This window comes from Rhodnius prolixus, unplaced genomic scaffold (assembly GCF_049639745.1).
Source record: "Rhodnius prolixus isolate KJV_2025 unplaced genomic scaffold, Rpr scaffold_6, whole genome shotgun sequence".
In the NCBI taxonomy this organism is placed as follows: domain Eukaryota; kingdom Metazoa; phylum Arthropoda; class Insecta; order Hemiptera; family Reduviidae; genus Rhodnius; species Rhodnius prolixus.
Genome location: NW_027411634.1, coordinates 38,847,037 through 38,862,188, shown reverse-complemented (window position 1 = coordinate 38,862,188; position 15,152 = coordinate 38,847,037). Strand labels below are relative to the sequence as shown.

Sequence of the window (15,152 nt, the reverse complement as noted above, 5' to 3'; positions counted from 1 at the left end):
GTAAATTTCGCTATTTCATCAACAATATCTTCTTGTGTGTTGCTAAAATTCCAAAAGTTCGGAGAAAAGTCTGAAGAATATGAAAATTGGAGTCGGGCAAAATTGTGTGCTGTATCGTATATGAAGAAAATGTTCTATAATAATATTATACATTACCCAAGACACAAAACAATAAGGTTCTTAAATCTGAGCCCATTGATCTGTATCTACTATCGCGTGGGTTGGGTCACATCTGAAGGGTTGAAGAGAAAATCACAGTGTTAACATCGACCCCGTAACTACCCCTATATTTTCCGAATGAAAGGGGTGGGTTAGAAATTAACTCAAACGGAAAAAAAAAAAATAGTATAAAATAAAACAAATTCTTGTATATGTGGGGGTTGGCAACATTGGAAGTAGATAGTGAAAGGATAGGATATAGGGCACGGGTAAATAATTAGTATTTTGTGTGTGTGGATGTGTGTGTGTGTGTGTGAGTGCCTTTGGGATCTTTTAAGAGGGGTAGTATTGTAAAGAGAGTCTATGTGTGAGTATGCAGCCCATGTTGTAGAATTGAGGTAGGTATAATATAGATTAAAATCATTATTGTCTAGATTGAGCCGGTCTGATAGGAACTAGAAAGAAGCCAGCCACCAGTCGGTTGCTAGTCCCACGTGCTCCAGTACGAGGCCCAGGCTGCCCCAATACATTCTCACAAATTACAAAATTATAATGGACAACATGTGAACTATCCTTATTTTTGCTAGCTTGTTTTCCTTCCAGTAAAACTAATCTAAAGCTAGAATTCACCATTGAAAAACCATTAAAGCAAAATTAGTTTTCTAGTTTAATTATTTTAAAAGTTAAGCTGGACATAAAATATTACTGGAATAGATTATATTGTGTTCTGATTATAGAAAATAATTTATTGCTGTCAAGAATGTTTATTGATAAGTTTTGGAGGCCAGACTTTAGTTTGGGGTCACAGCGCTCTGCTGCAACCAATTATACATTAAGCTATGCATTAAGAAATGCATTGGAGTTTCCGCTTCTCCTATCTGTTGGTGACATCACTTTCCAGACCCAGTTTCTGCATTAGAAAAGTCTTTGATTTCTTCATATTATAATTACTTTTATCTTTTTCTAAGCAAGGAAATTTGCTTGGTTCGGCCATCTGAAGAGAATGCCAGAGAGCAGAGTACCCAAAGCAGTCCTAGAATGGAACCCTCCAGGCCGCCGGAAAAGGGGTAGACCCAGAAATAACTGGAGGAATGGAGTGGAAGAGATAATGATATTGGTAAGGGACTCTGCGAGCAGGATGCAAGGGATAGGGAACGATGGAGAAGCGATATTGAACAATGATTGGTCCGGTCTAGTGACTTGGTTTTTATTAGATGTGCGGATTATCCTTGTTTTTCAATGTTTTGTTTTTTTGTAAAATGTATTTGTAATATTTATTTATTTATTAGTGATGGCGTTCAGTAGGTTTGTTGGTATATAGTTTGTAAGACACAAAAGCATTTGGTCCTCATAATTGAGGAAAACCCCTAAAAAAAAATCTAGCATCCTGGATGGAAGGTCCACTCATGGCTTTCTCCTCTTTCCTAGAAAAGCTTATCGTTTATCCGACCAGAGAGTTTGGATCCCATAAGAAGGGATGTGGCACCCAACCTTGCAAGATGTCGGGAAATTTTACGCCTAGGTTCCAAGGCTGATTCATGGACCACTGCCATTCTTATAATAGCGAACCCTGTCAGGGTCCCCCAACTTCCAAGTCCTCGAACCATCTCAAACTCGACCATTTGCCAATTGGTTCGTTAATTGCTAGATTTTTTTAAATACCTTCTTAAAGACAAGATTACCAAACTTCTCTCAAAATACTTTGTATACGAATTTTTTGCTGATTACACAATAGAAATCTTTCTGTAAAAAGTGATATAAGTACAACGAATATGCTAAACAGATAAAACGAACATTTACAATACACAGATGAAATAAACACTAATAACCTAGTTCGCAAATTATTAACAAGTTAATATTTCTTGGTTTTCTTATGGGGGAAATAAAACTATTTAACTTGTAGGCTTGTTGTTAAATAATATTTGCAATTACTACACGAACGATCACAAAAAGGAAAGTGCAATGAAAAACAAATACAAATTATGCGTACAAATAGCACGTAATTAGAACTCCTCACTTTTCGATTAATTTTCATGGCTTAGAATAAACTTATAAAAAAGTACACTAGAATGCGCCAGGTACTAGGGTAAAAGTTTAACCAAATGTAAAAACAAAAATTATTAATTGATCGATTAAATAAAAATATCGAAATTGTAATTGGACATTGATATCAAATTTATAACCTTCCTTAGACAGTATTATTGTAACTTCTCAGTTAATTCAAAAAGTTTAAAGATAAAGTGCCGATGGTGAATTCATGTCGATTTAAAGATGGAATCATCTAACATCAGTTGCTTCTTTTTAAAGACAAAACAAAAAAAAAGGTAAATCATGAAAATCTTTCAATGAGGATGGTGTCTCATTTTTCTTTTCTTTTTTCTTTAGTGTTCGGTTCCTATACATTTATTATACATATGTATAATAATATCTTCTTATGCTAAGTAGCAATTATGTAAATTATAATAAACATTCTGCAGTTTATTATTTAGAAAATGATGGAAATCGTTTAAACTTGGTGAGGGTAAAAAAAGACAACAAAAATGTGAAACGTAAGTGTGTAATGATTTTTTCAAGAAAGATTTAGATACAATTTTATTTATTTTTTGCTAAAACAAAGTGTCTAAGTGAGAAAAATAAATTTTATTTTTAATACTGATCTCTTTGTCATGCACTCTTTATGTTTGAACATTACATCAAAACTTGATCATTTAAATATTATATGTAAGAGCATTCAGAAAATAAAACTAACTGCATTTAGTAGTGCAAAAAGAAAAGAAAAGGAACGATCAGTTTCTGATGCAGGACTTGAAATAATTGTCTAGATTTTACAACTCCACCTACTCATTTTACAACCAACTAAAATGAACAACAAAAAGATGAAAACTGGCATTATACTGAGTTATTTCTTAGGCTGGCTCTATTATAATCACAGGTAATATTATAGTTTTAGAACAAAATCTGCTTGTCAAGAAATAGCACAAGATGAACTTAAACAATGAAAGATTATAATCTTATTTTTTGTTTCTTCAATCTTTAAGGAAAACTAAGTATTTTTTTATTTTTATTCAAGAAAAGTATATTTTTTTTTAGCTTCTATAATCTGCATTTTGATGATTACATGTGTTGTCTTTTGTTATTTATATTTATTACATCAACCTCTAGATGGTTCTAAAAGTGTTGTTGGTATGTTGTTATCTGTTCCAGGTGATTTGAGCTACAATTTATTTCGTCTGTGGTTGTTGTCTGAGCTGCAAGTTCAAGAGGTTTGCCAGAAATTATTCATGAAGTTCCATAAATTGTTGGAATTTTTTGGACGAACATACTGGAATAGTGTTGAAGATGAACTTTCCAAATTGATTGGCATAAAATGCAGGCCTTGTTTTATTGCAACAAAAATAACCTTGAAACATTTCTTGAGAATTCTGCTAGGAATAAAACAGTAAACATCTAGAGGTTAGTGCATTCTTCAAAGTTTACTTATTTACTTTCCATGGAGGTTTGATATTTTTTAACCTCTTTTAGGGATGTTTCATTAAATAAGTAGTCGTGCTGGTTTCGTTGATTACTTTAAAAACTTTACAGACAGTAGTAATCTGAGTGGGGCGTACTCTACCCTCCTTTTATAATTATGACTCAATCAGAGTTGAGGAATCTGACGGAATCAAAATGAGTTGTTGCCAAGGAAGAAGGGTGTGAACATCAGAAACCAGAGAGAAAGGTTACACCCTTCTTAAAAAATAAGTTAATTTATTTTTCTATTCTTTTTTCTTAGCTTCAGTAAGGTGTGGCTAGGCACGGACTATGATTTTGAAGGTTGTATCGCAATTTTGTAATTAAATGATTCTAAATTTTAAAATATTGTTCTAAAAAGATACTTTTTAATGTTACTTATTATCATAAATGATACTGTTAAAGGTAACGATAAAGCTTCTCCAGAATTTGCTAAATTAGACTTACCGTAAGTCCCATTTTGTCCGGGACTGTCGGTCTTCAAGTTACTTTTCCGGCGTTTCGGCCAATTGTATAATTTTGTCCAGTGTTGTAGTCCTGTCTTTATAGAACTTATGTAATGTATTTTATTGTATGTTCTTATAGGTTCCAGTGGATTTAATCATTACATATAAACCACACTGCTCCAAGGTGGTGACACGGAGTACTTTATTTTGGAAGATTTGCACCTTATTCATAAAAGGCAAGCATAACTACTGATTTATTTTTTTTACTTAATTGTTAGCGATAAGTTTAGTATAAGATGCTGCTAATAAGTCTGTCTGTGAGGTTGGTTGGTCTATCTTAATTTCACTGTAATATGGGTGTCCAAATAACTCTCGTGCCAAGTGTAAATTTGTTATGCTTCATGCGGTAGTCAATTTTAAACGAAAATTCACTTCTAATCTGTACATAGTAGTACTTAAATCTAACTTAAATTTCATTCTCATCGATCTCCAGCCATTCAAAAGGTAGTGAGTGATAAATCGATTTCGAGCATTTGAGGCACATTTTTCTCAAACTGAAGTAAGAAATAAACAAGTTGTAAACAACATTTTGAAAACTACATTTTATGGAAAACAGTATATTTATACGAAATATAATACATAGGATGTGTAAACTTAGCTCTGTCAGAATAATAGGAACGGAAGTAGAATAGATAGTGATCTGGTTTTTATTTACTCAAACTATCGTTTTTCTTCTTGTAACAATTGTACATTTGAAATGAAAGCACTTTCCGTTATAGCGAGCGAAGTTTGACGATAAATTCACGTTTGATTTCTTAGTTTTCACCAAGCTTGCAAGAAACTTAAAAACCTCGAATTAATAATTCGACTTGGTGATTGACTCAGAGCGTGATGGCTTTTTTCCTGGAATTCCAATCGATTGGTTGGTAACTATCGCGAACCTTTTCTCCCATATTAGCCGGGGGATACGTACAAATAGCCATAGTTAAGCCTTCTGACTGGCTCAAACAATGTAGCCGCCTGAATGAGTTCTTAAATTAACTATTTAGAAGAAAATTCAAAAGATCGTTAATTTCCCAAAGAGTAAAAGTGTTAATAATGTCGAAATCAAGTTAAAAATAAACTTATAGATTGGTCGGATAGATTCAGTCAATCTAATGCAACGAATTCAGATTAGTCTATAAACTATCCGTAAACAGATAAAAACTACTGAATCTAAGTTTTATTTTTAATTCAAAATTTAGAAGCAAAGCTTTGTTTATAAATCGATTATACTTATAATAATGAAAATTAATCATTATTATAAGTATAATCGATTTAAGTTATAAAAAAAGTATTGGTGAACCTCCGAGCAAAATGTTGAGTAGTGCAAGCTCCTGCTATCTAGCGGTTAGTTCTCCAACTACGTTTTACTGACTATCCTGAAATTTCTTAAAAATTCTTCTGTTTTGTTTTATATAGAAGTGCGTGATGAATCTTTAATGGTGGGTAAGATTCTTGCCTTTAATAAAATTATAATTGAAACATAATTTATTTCCTTAACCTTGTGATTTTAAATGTTTTCAGAGAACAATTGCTTTTCAAAGATCTTCTTAGAGGAGCAAATTCTTCCAAAAGAGAATTCTCCTTTAACATGTTTTATTTAGTTTTAACCTAGATAAACTTTAAAGCTGTTAATGAACGTTAAGTGAAATTCTAGGTATTCAGCAAGTTTAGCGTGTGATATATAGAAACAATAAATTGTCAAAAGTTTGATGTTTTTCCTGCAGTTTTTGACGATCAACCATTACACAACTGTCCTACCGGACAGTTTTAATAAGTGGAAAATCTACTCACCAAAACTGATCAATTAACTTCTGATGATGTTCAAAAAACCGAAACCGAAAATAGATTTAAAAAGAAAAAGATGGCAAAAAAGAACATCGTTGAGATCTTACACCGTTGAGGTAGGTTTTTTAAGACAAACAAAACGTAAAATGTACTTAAGTAAACAATTGTTAACAGTTTACTACTATTTTCCAGAAATCTATTAAGGGCAGAAAAAGCTATTTTTCATTCTCCTTAATTAAATACAGATCGTCATAGTAATTTTATGGTCATTAAAAATCCTTAAAAACTGTGAAACAGTGAAAAATACTGCACCATCATCCAATCTTTTGTTAAAATATTTAGGTTTTTCACAGAATTTTTACTTTTAAAAAAAAAGGTGTTTACAAAACAGTCAAGACTCCCAGTTTTGGGCAAAAAAGAAGGGATTTTACAGGGAACACTTCATATTACTTTCAACTGGTATTTTAACCCTATGTGATTTAGTGGTTCAACAAAATTCAATACCCTTGTAAAATGAAAAATTATTTTATTTATTTTTCTTAAAATATTTTGATTTTATACAAATTTACTGGATCTAATTATTATTACAATTTTTTTTTTAAGTATTCAATGTATTCAATACTACATGAAGTTGGCCCAAAAAACAGTACGTTTTTTACGTAAAAGTACGTTGCTGAATGATTTTGACCTGCGAACTTTAAACAAATACTTCTTGCAAATGATACCATTATATTTTAAAAATACTTCTTGCAAATGACACCATTATATTTAAAAGAAGTTGGTAAGGAAACAATTTTATTTGATGTCAAATACTCTAGTTATAAAGTTTTTGGAAACTATTTTCGCCCCTTAGATCCTATTATTAAAGATGAAATGTTGATTATTTATTGAGTAGTGGATATAAATTAATTTAAAAAAATAAATCTTTTATTAATTATTAATTTCGGTGTAAACGTGTTACCAATAATTGTTAGGATATGTTTTGTTTCCGTATGTGGGAGTGTTTGATAAGGAATTAGATTAGATATTATTGCTTTCCAGTACAAATACATGGAAATTCAGTGTTACCTGCTTAAATTCTAAATTCGCGCCCCCTTCCGAAAGAAAATTCAACTCTAACTTTAAAATTTTAAATTAATTTCTATGCAAAAAAATAATCAGAACCTTTAAAAACACGCTAGTTTTCAATTAACTTTATTTCAATATTTTTATAAAAATATTTTATGATTCATTACCGTTGACCAACACATATAACCCCATGTAACCTCCCTCACTCAGTCAACATGTGTAGTGTGAGACATTAGCCTTAAAGAAGTCGAATACTCTTTACCAAACTCATTCAATTTATCTCTGATGGTGGATAGAAGTCAAAAACCTGCCAGGGATACAATAAACATGAAGTTACGACGGGATAAAATCAACTTGCTGATTGCAGATGGAAAAGAAATTGGTGTGAAACGTCTTTGAAGTGATTGAAACTGGTGGCCTTATGTAAAGCCAACGAAAGTAAGTAAAACTCAGGAATAATTTATAAATAGTCCATTAATTAACTGGGAATAATCTATTCATAGAGGTTATAGATTTCAAATTACGTAAAGTTTGTTATAGTAACCGTATAGGTTCGCAGAGTTACCTTTACCTTTACGTGCTTAAACGCCTTATTGTCAGTTATTTAATTACTAGTTTTTCTTTAATTTTTTGTAAATGGTTTTTCTTATTAGGTTTTACCGATTGTGTCTGTAATGAATAACTTTTATTTCTACTTTCTTTTGTATCTAATGTTTGTAGATATTACTGTTAATAGTTCCGTATATTTCTAAATATTGTTGGCTGACTTCTTGAACCCGCCCTTCTCACCTGAGCTTGCCGGAAAGTTAATTGAAGACTCAGTACAAACACGGTGGGGTATGTACTAACTTTCCTCTTAACGGTTAAGAAACTGCTAGGGATCATACTCGGCACTGTTTTTCTCAAGTATATTGAAGCGTACTCAGCGATTCTCTATAATTAAGAATAGTTTGGAATCGTTCCTGACGTAGTAGTCACGTACAATTTTCATGGAAGAGAATATTTCAATGCTTGCTTTACAATTTTCCATCAGGTATTCTCTATTTTATTTATATTAGGGTCATTTTCACACAATTCATTTTGTTTATAACTTTTTTATGAATGTAATTTTCTTTTATAGTAAGATTTTATCTATTCAGTAAAAGAGTTAGCGCAATCGTTCTGTTAAGGCACATACTAAATTTTAATATTGTAAACGCCACTTTTTGTACCTGATCAACTTTTTGAGTCATTACGAATTGAATTATTCAACTTTTTGTTGAAATCAGTATCAGTTTTTTCCCATTCTTCTTTAAATCCAAATTAAGATACTTTGGTGAAAGTAACTTTGGGAAATTTGTTCAATTGGTAAAGAAAAGCTTATATCGCTGTCTTCTGTAGACCTTAGTTTTCCCAATTCAATACCGCGGTAATAAGATAGTTAACTAATTAAGAATTTAGGTTGTTCTTTTATTTGCTCTTCTTTTCTAATTGGGAACAAATATCAGGGCTTCCATTTATAATAATAACACATCAACACTTATTTGTTAATAAAGATTTATTTTATTCTGTACTTTTATGTAAACTATAAGTTTAAGAATGAAGGTAAATTTAAATCGAATTTAATACAATTTTCATCTTTCAAAAATTGAATTTTCCTCATAGTTGGTGTTCTTATCACATCGTTTTACAAAGACTTGATATTATATTTTCACTTTAAATCTTTGCCTTTGTATTTAAAAAATAAAAGCTATTACTTATAAATAAGATTAATTTGATTGATAAATTTATCATCAAACGTGCATGTGTCATTTTCTAATTTCACAATACAATTTTTAGTATAGCTAATTTTTAATTCATTTCCATAAAAATAATTAAAAAATAAAAATATTACTTATCCATGCGTGTTATATGTTTTCAATCAAATTAATCTTATTTATAAGTAATAGCTTTTATTTTTTAGATATGTATACTACGTTTTCATTGGATGAAAAGGAAAGAAAGAAATAAAATCAATGCTTTAGTAGAATTATAGTCACATTTATTTAATTATTACTCAGTAAATAAGCACAAATTATTTACAATAATGTTGATTTTTAGACTTAAAGCACACTGACATGGTTAAATGTGAGTGAAAGGTGCTCCTGTATTCTATAACTGCGAATCTCTCTGGAAGCCCAAGTGAAAAAGACGTAAAAGATCCATCTAATGGAAATATACCAACCAATTTGAGGAATCCATTAATAAAACAAGTAAGCATAATGCATGTTTGTTTCATAAACTAATTTAAGAATTTTTACTTAAAAGTTGCATGTTTTCTTTGTGAAATGATGATAATTTTGTTTTTTTCAATCATTATCTTTACACGTCTCCCTATAGTTATGTATTTTAACTATTATTTTATATTTACCCTTTAAATATTCTTTGAAGTGTAATTTGACTAGGACAAGATTAGCACAAGTGAAAGATTGCAAGGAAGGAGTAATTCAAATGTTTTAATGTTATATGTTCAATCTAAAAAACTCATTTGTTTCCAAAATTTTAAATTTCATTTATGTTTTCAATTTTTCATTTTTTTTTTGTTTATTTCCTGTAAGATAAAAATGTATTTTTGAAAACGATTGAGTTTTGATGTATAGTATTTTTGGGTAGAACACCATAATTAATGATTAACTCTTTATAAACACTTTATTTCATCGAATAATTATGATTTTCAGATTGAAACATCTAATACTGTGGATACTACCTTCAAAACTATCCATCAAATGATGTTGAAATGAAAAAAAAGTTGAGGAAACATCCATTGGAATAAACAACTTTTGTTGTGAATTAATTACTAAAGAAATGTATTATTCAGGTATTTGTAACTTTTTGTAATTTGCATGTTTGTATCACAATCTTATTTATTATATGAGTTTTTGGCTTTCATGGAAAAAAAAAAAAAGGTATTATTTAGCTGGAGAATTAAGAAAAACATTTAGTTTAAAAAAAATCTCTTTATTCCATACCAATTTTTTGTTACATAGTCTTACATTCTATGATATATTAAAAAAATACATAAATAAATTAATAAAATACAGAAAGAACTGCTAAAAAACATTTAAAACTGACAGAGAAACTTAAAAATAAAGAAATGTGGGTAAAAAAGCAAAAGTAGGAAATTAGTTCCAAAAAAATCCGTCAAAGAGCGCCACTTATCAGGCAGGTAAAATGCAAATAAAAATTAGTTCCAAAAAAATCCGTCAGAGGGCGCCACTTATCAGGCAGGTAAAAAAGTTTACATATTTGCCACCAGGTAGCACTGCTGTAACCTTTCCTATATATACAGCTGTCAAAACGATTTTTCTTCAGTACGACTTGAGTAATGCAGGGGGGTATATCGCTCGTCGCTTCAAACATATATATCTAGTCTAGTCTAACATTCATAACCTCTCTCTCAAAGAATCATGATGGTAGGGAGATGTCGCTTCGACGGTTCCACCTCTCTCTCAAAGAATCATGAAGGGAGGGAGATGTTGTCACTTCGACGGTTCTCCCCACCCTACCCCGCCCTCGCAACGAACTTAGTTATATAGCCTCTAGAGCAAGATGGCGGCAGTCAACTCACCTGTTCACCAGTGGCCACTAGATCGCTCCAGCTGTCAGTTCCACTTCCACACTCTCACGACTCTGCCAGCCATTTTTAACCTTCCTTTTAGGTTTTCTTTTTTACTTCTACCACTCTCTAGACTTTGTAACCTTCCTTTTAGGTTATCCTTTTGCATTTTTTACGTTAATTTACTTCTACCACTCTCAAGACTTTGTAACCTTCCTTTTAGGTTATCCTTTTCATTTTTTACGTTTATCATTTTGAATATTAATAAAATATCAATTATTTTCGTTTTATTATTACTTTTTCATATTAATTAACAAATTTAAATGAAAAACAAAATAATTTTTACTTTTTTATTAAATTTTTTTTTTATCATGCAATTTTTAATTTTGATAAAAACATGCATATTACGTATAATAAATGCATACTCTTTTTTTTTTTATAGATTCCTGACCAAAGTTGTTGGTATATTTACATTGGATTGATCTTATACGCCTTTTCACTTAGGCTTCCATTGATGAACACTTTTGCATTCAGTACTCTGGGTATCACCAGTATTGATTCTGAAAATCATTATTTATTGTAATTTATATAATTGAAATGTTTAGTGAGTTTTACCTAGCATTAAGTAGCTAGAGAAAAACATCTATAACAATTTATGTATATTATAAAAATTAAATAAAGAAGTCTAATTAAACTAAACAATTGACTTTTTTTTTTAAAAAAAAACCTAAATCTAATGAAAGATATTTCCATAATATTTCACTTATTCCTTATGAATAAAATTAATTTGATTGGAAAAATAAAATAACACACATAATCTACTAACATTAACATTATTATGGAATTATTTCTATGAAAAGTGATTACAAAATTATAAGCTAATCACGACTAAGGCTAACGGCTAACTTAGTCTTAGAACTTGGCCCAACTCTGCATGCATTACACTAAAAATAAACATGCATATTACATATAATAACTACATACTTGTTTTATTAATTGATTCCTGACAAAACTTATATATGTTCAATGGAGAGATGTTATACGTCTTTGTCACTTGGGCTTCCACTGATGAACACATGTAGGCAGTACTCTAGTAGCAGCAGTATTCGATCTGAAAATATACATTATTCAATCAAAATATAGGGCTCACTGAGTGTAATCTTGAATAAAGAAACAATAGATAAACATCTATAATAATTTTCATTCAATGAAAATGAAATAAATTTCCAAAAAGTACACTTTATATTATTAATCAATAAGTTCAATCTGATTGTAAAAATACAACTTGAAAAAGTGAGAGTAAGATATTAAAAGCTCTATTATACTCAACTCATTCATAATTTAATAGTCGTTTAATACAAATATATATTTATATTTAACTAAATTGTTATTGACTGGTTCAATTTCTTTTTGTTGCTGGCAAAAAGTTAATTCTAAATAAATAGAAAATTTACTAGTAAGTCATGAATGATGAATAATTGAGAAGAAACAGACAATTTTATAACAAGAAACGTTCCAAATGTATTGATACATTTACTTTTCAAAGATTTAATAAGTAAAATGCTAATATTTAGTTCATATATAAAAAAGTATTCTAAGAATATAGGCACAACTAAGGTAATAGTAAGTGTTTATCACTTAATAATTTAATAAAAGAACAAACACTCACCTAGAAATATAGGCCCATCATTTTGTTAGAAAGAGAAGCTCAAAATGCAGATCTTTTGTTACATAAGACGCTTGTTGTTACATCGAGCCTTAGAGGGAAATCTATGTCTTACGCATGCAAAAATGAACCAACCTAAATTGCCTGCTAAAAAAAGAAAGTTATTTTAAACACAATAATTAGAGTTCAAAGTGTACAGGTGATTTTTGTTAGGGTTGATAAATTAAGAATTAAAATGAAATGAAAATTCAGTTGAAAATAAGAAGAAACAACAAAATTTGATAGAAGCTGAGGAAAAAAAGAAATCAAAGTCAAGAAATATTAGAAAAAGAAAAGATTACGATGAGAAATAAACTTTCGTTAAAGTAACTGAAAAGAGAAATATCAATGAAATTGGTGAAAGCGAAGCAGACAGATGCTTTGCTAGATGAACAAAATAATAGAAAGGAAAATAAAGACGTCATGGAAACAGTTAATTAAGTAGTTAGTAAACATTAAATTCATAAGATATTAAACATGAAATAATTAAGGCAGAAGAAAAACTGAATATGACAAGAACATAAAAACAATATTATTCGCTTAGAACTGGAGGATTTAATTAACACGTAATAGATGAAAAGTATGGTAGAAGTAAAGAAGTAACAAAAGAAAGAATGCATTTGGAAAAGACGTACCATAGATGAGGTTCGCTGAAAAATAATTCTTGGCAAGTGAAGATTTTTGAAAATATTGATTCATATGTAATAACTGATTATTTTTACCTGGGTCCGTGAGTGCTTCTGAGTGTGATTCTGTTAACTTCCAATGTGTCACTACAACAGAAACTCAATGTTCATGATGAATGATGCCTATGGAAACAAACTAGCTACAGCAGAAACATCTCTTAATTTAAAACCTAAAAAATTATTAACCAAGTATTACAGAGGAATTATTTGTATCCATAAACTAAAAATTTGATTTCACTTCACAACGAAGGGTAGAATCGAGAACCTAAACATGTATTTTTCTGGACTTGAACAGTAACCACACTCAACCAAGTAGAATATTGCTCACAAATTTAAAATAATAACAAATAGATAAATAAATGCTTCTCCGTTTGAGTGTACGATACAGAGCTGATGGAAAAATTACCAGCTGAACATTGACCAGAGCGGAAGGTTATAGAAAGGTTATAGAGTTTACGGCTACCGCCACCAGAATACTCTGTCAACTAAAAAAAAAATATCTTTTACAAATACCTTAAATAATGTCAAAATTTTGATATAAGTAAATTTGAAGTATTTTTTAATTTGCGTTTGTTTTTCTATTTATAATGGTTCTCTGCCAACTAAAAATATACAAAACAGGTTATTTTTGTCTCCAAAAGTGGCCACTTGAGCGCACTGCAAATGAAAAAAGTTTAAACTTTCATAAAACATGGTCAAAATATCAAGTTTTGTATTAGGATGTAGAAGGGCATTGGGGCTCATTTTTGTACACACTATATTTAAAAACATCATAATGTGCGTATTGCAAGCCATAATTTTCTTAAAATCTTCATTTTTGGAAATTATAAATTTTAGGAAGAATTTGAAGAGTACGAGTTTTACAACGTGTATAATTTGCAAATTGATAGATACGAGGTAATTATTTCTTTTCCTTAAAATTTTGAAAATAAAAATTTGCGTAGTCAAATTGTAATGCACGAAATAAATAAATAGTGATCCCAATTTTTAAACAAGGGAACGCAGCTCACTTTAGGAAACTGGGAAATTAGTCTATTTGTACTTACCACCACTCATTTATATGTTTAGATTTTAAAAACCAAAAACTATTACGATTTTAAACTATTAGTAAATTATTGAAATCTTCGATAGTTTTAAAAAAACAAATGAATAAATAAAAACCAAAGTTTGGAATGTTTGGGGGTCTTTAGCTCTGAACGTTTCGTAAAGTATACTCGTTTATACTTTATCACATTATGATTAATAGTACTTGTGCCCTGTACAAGAGAGATTTCAAATAGCTGTGTAAGAGCAACAATGTTTTTACAAGAAAATAACAATAGCCTGGTTTTTTGTCATATTTTGCTTGGAATGAACCATTAATGTAGTTGTCTGTTTTGTAAATATTTTTCCAAATTCCAAGCTATGTTGAACAGTTTTCTTTTTCATCTTTATTTCTTAATCACCTTACCTTAGAGCTATCGTTAAAAATCATTAAACTTGTGTTTTTTGTTCTTTAGATGTTCCAATCTGCAGTTAGAGAAGAAAGGAGGATATAGGATCGCTCCTTAGTAAACTACAATGTGAAGATTTCCACAACCTCTGCTTTAAATTCCTCCTAAAATACGAAGCTTAATAGAATCTTCAATTCAGGGGAGGAATATTTTCTAAGACAAGATTGATGAGCCAATATAGGCTGTGGTTTTTAAACAGAATAGAATAGATGTGAAAAGTAATCAATCAATAATGTGCTATACGCTACCAAAAACTATAGGAGACTGTTTCTGTCCATCTGATTTGCATTTTGCTAAATTATAAGGAAAACATGTGCACAGTTCTGTTCTTAGTCAAGCCAGTTATCTGGATATCTTGTAAAGTAAAATAATTAACAAATATACTCATTAAAATCACTGCACTTTTTTATGAATGTAAAATATCTGATGAATTTCATCATGGGATCAAATGTTGTGTTATATGTTGTCTAATATATTATATGATGCTCTGTAAATGTTATTTGAATTATATTTTAACCGTATAGAATTATTTTTTAAACTACATTTTATTTATGAATTTAAATTCTAAATACCTAACTTTTTTAGTAAGAGAATGGATAAACAAATGGTAAATAAATATAGAAACAAATAAAATACAGATTACCTTAATTATAGAGTTTTATTCCAAATATAAACCTAATC

At 29.9% G+C, this 15,152-nt stretch overlaps 3 long non-coding RNA genes across 17 annotated transcripts in view; 2 read left to right on the top strand and 1 right to left on the bottom strand.

The window, feature by feature from the left end:
* Positions 1-11,250, top strand: part of LOC141460398 (uncharacterized) — a 254,017-nt gene extending 242,767 nt beyond the window's left edge. For 4 of the 13 annotated variants that reach the window (XR_012461946.1, XR_012461945.1, XR_012461939.1 and 1 more), the window contains 9 exons: positions 3,364-3,612; positions 3,742-3,877; positions 4,255-4,351; positions 5,885-6,061; positions 6,549-6,726; positions 7,310-7,451; positions 9,093-9,244; positions 9,710-9,849; positions 11,030-11,250. This is a non-coding gene — a long non-coding RNA (uncharacterized lncRNA). The other 9 variants (XR_012461940.1, XR_012461937.1, XR_012461941.1 and 6 more) reach the window with 8 other exon arrangements.
* LOC141460399 (uncharacterized) lies at positions 10,926-14,043 on the bottom strand. 3 transcript variants are annotated; one of them, XR_012461952.1, is made up of 5 exons: positions 14,025-14,043; positions 13,015-13,148; positions 12,257-12,400; positions 11,572-11,698; positions 10,926-11,147 (listed from the first exon to the last, which is right to left on the bottom strand). It is a non-coding gene; the product is annotated as an uncharacterized lncRNA (long non-coding RNA). The 3 variants fall into 3 exon arrangements; XR_012461951.1 differs by lacking the exon at positions 14,025-14,043 and adding an exon at positions 13,492-13,510; XR_012461950.1 differs by lacking the exon at positions 14,025-14,043 and adding an exon at positions 13,244-13,385.
* Positions 13,455-15,120, top strand: LOC141460400 (uncharacterized). Its single transcript, XR_012461953.1, has 2 exons — positions 13,455-13,875; positions 14,478-15,120. It is a non-coding gene; the product is annotated as an uncharacterized lncRNA (long non-coding RNA).
* Positions 15,121-15,152: the final 32 nt, after the last annotated feature.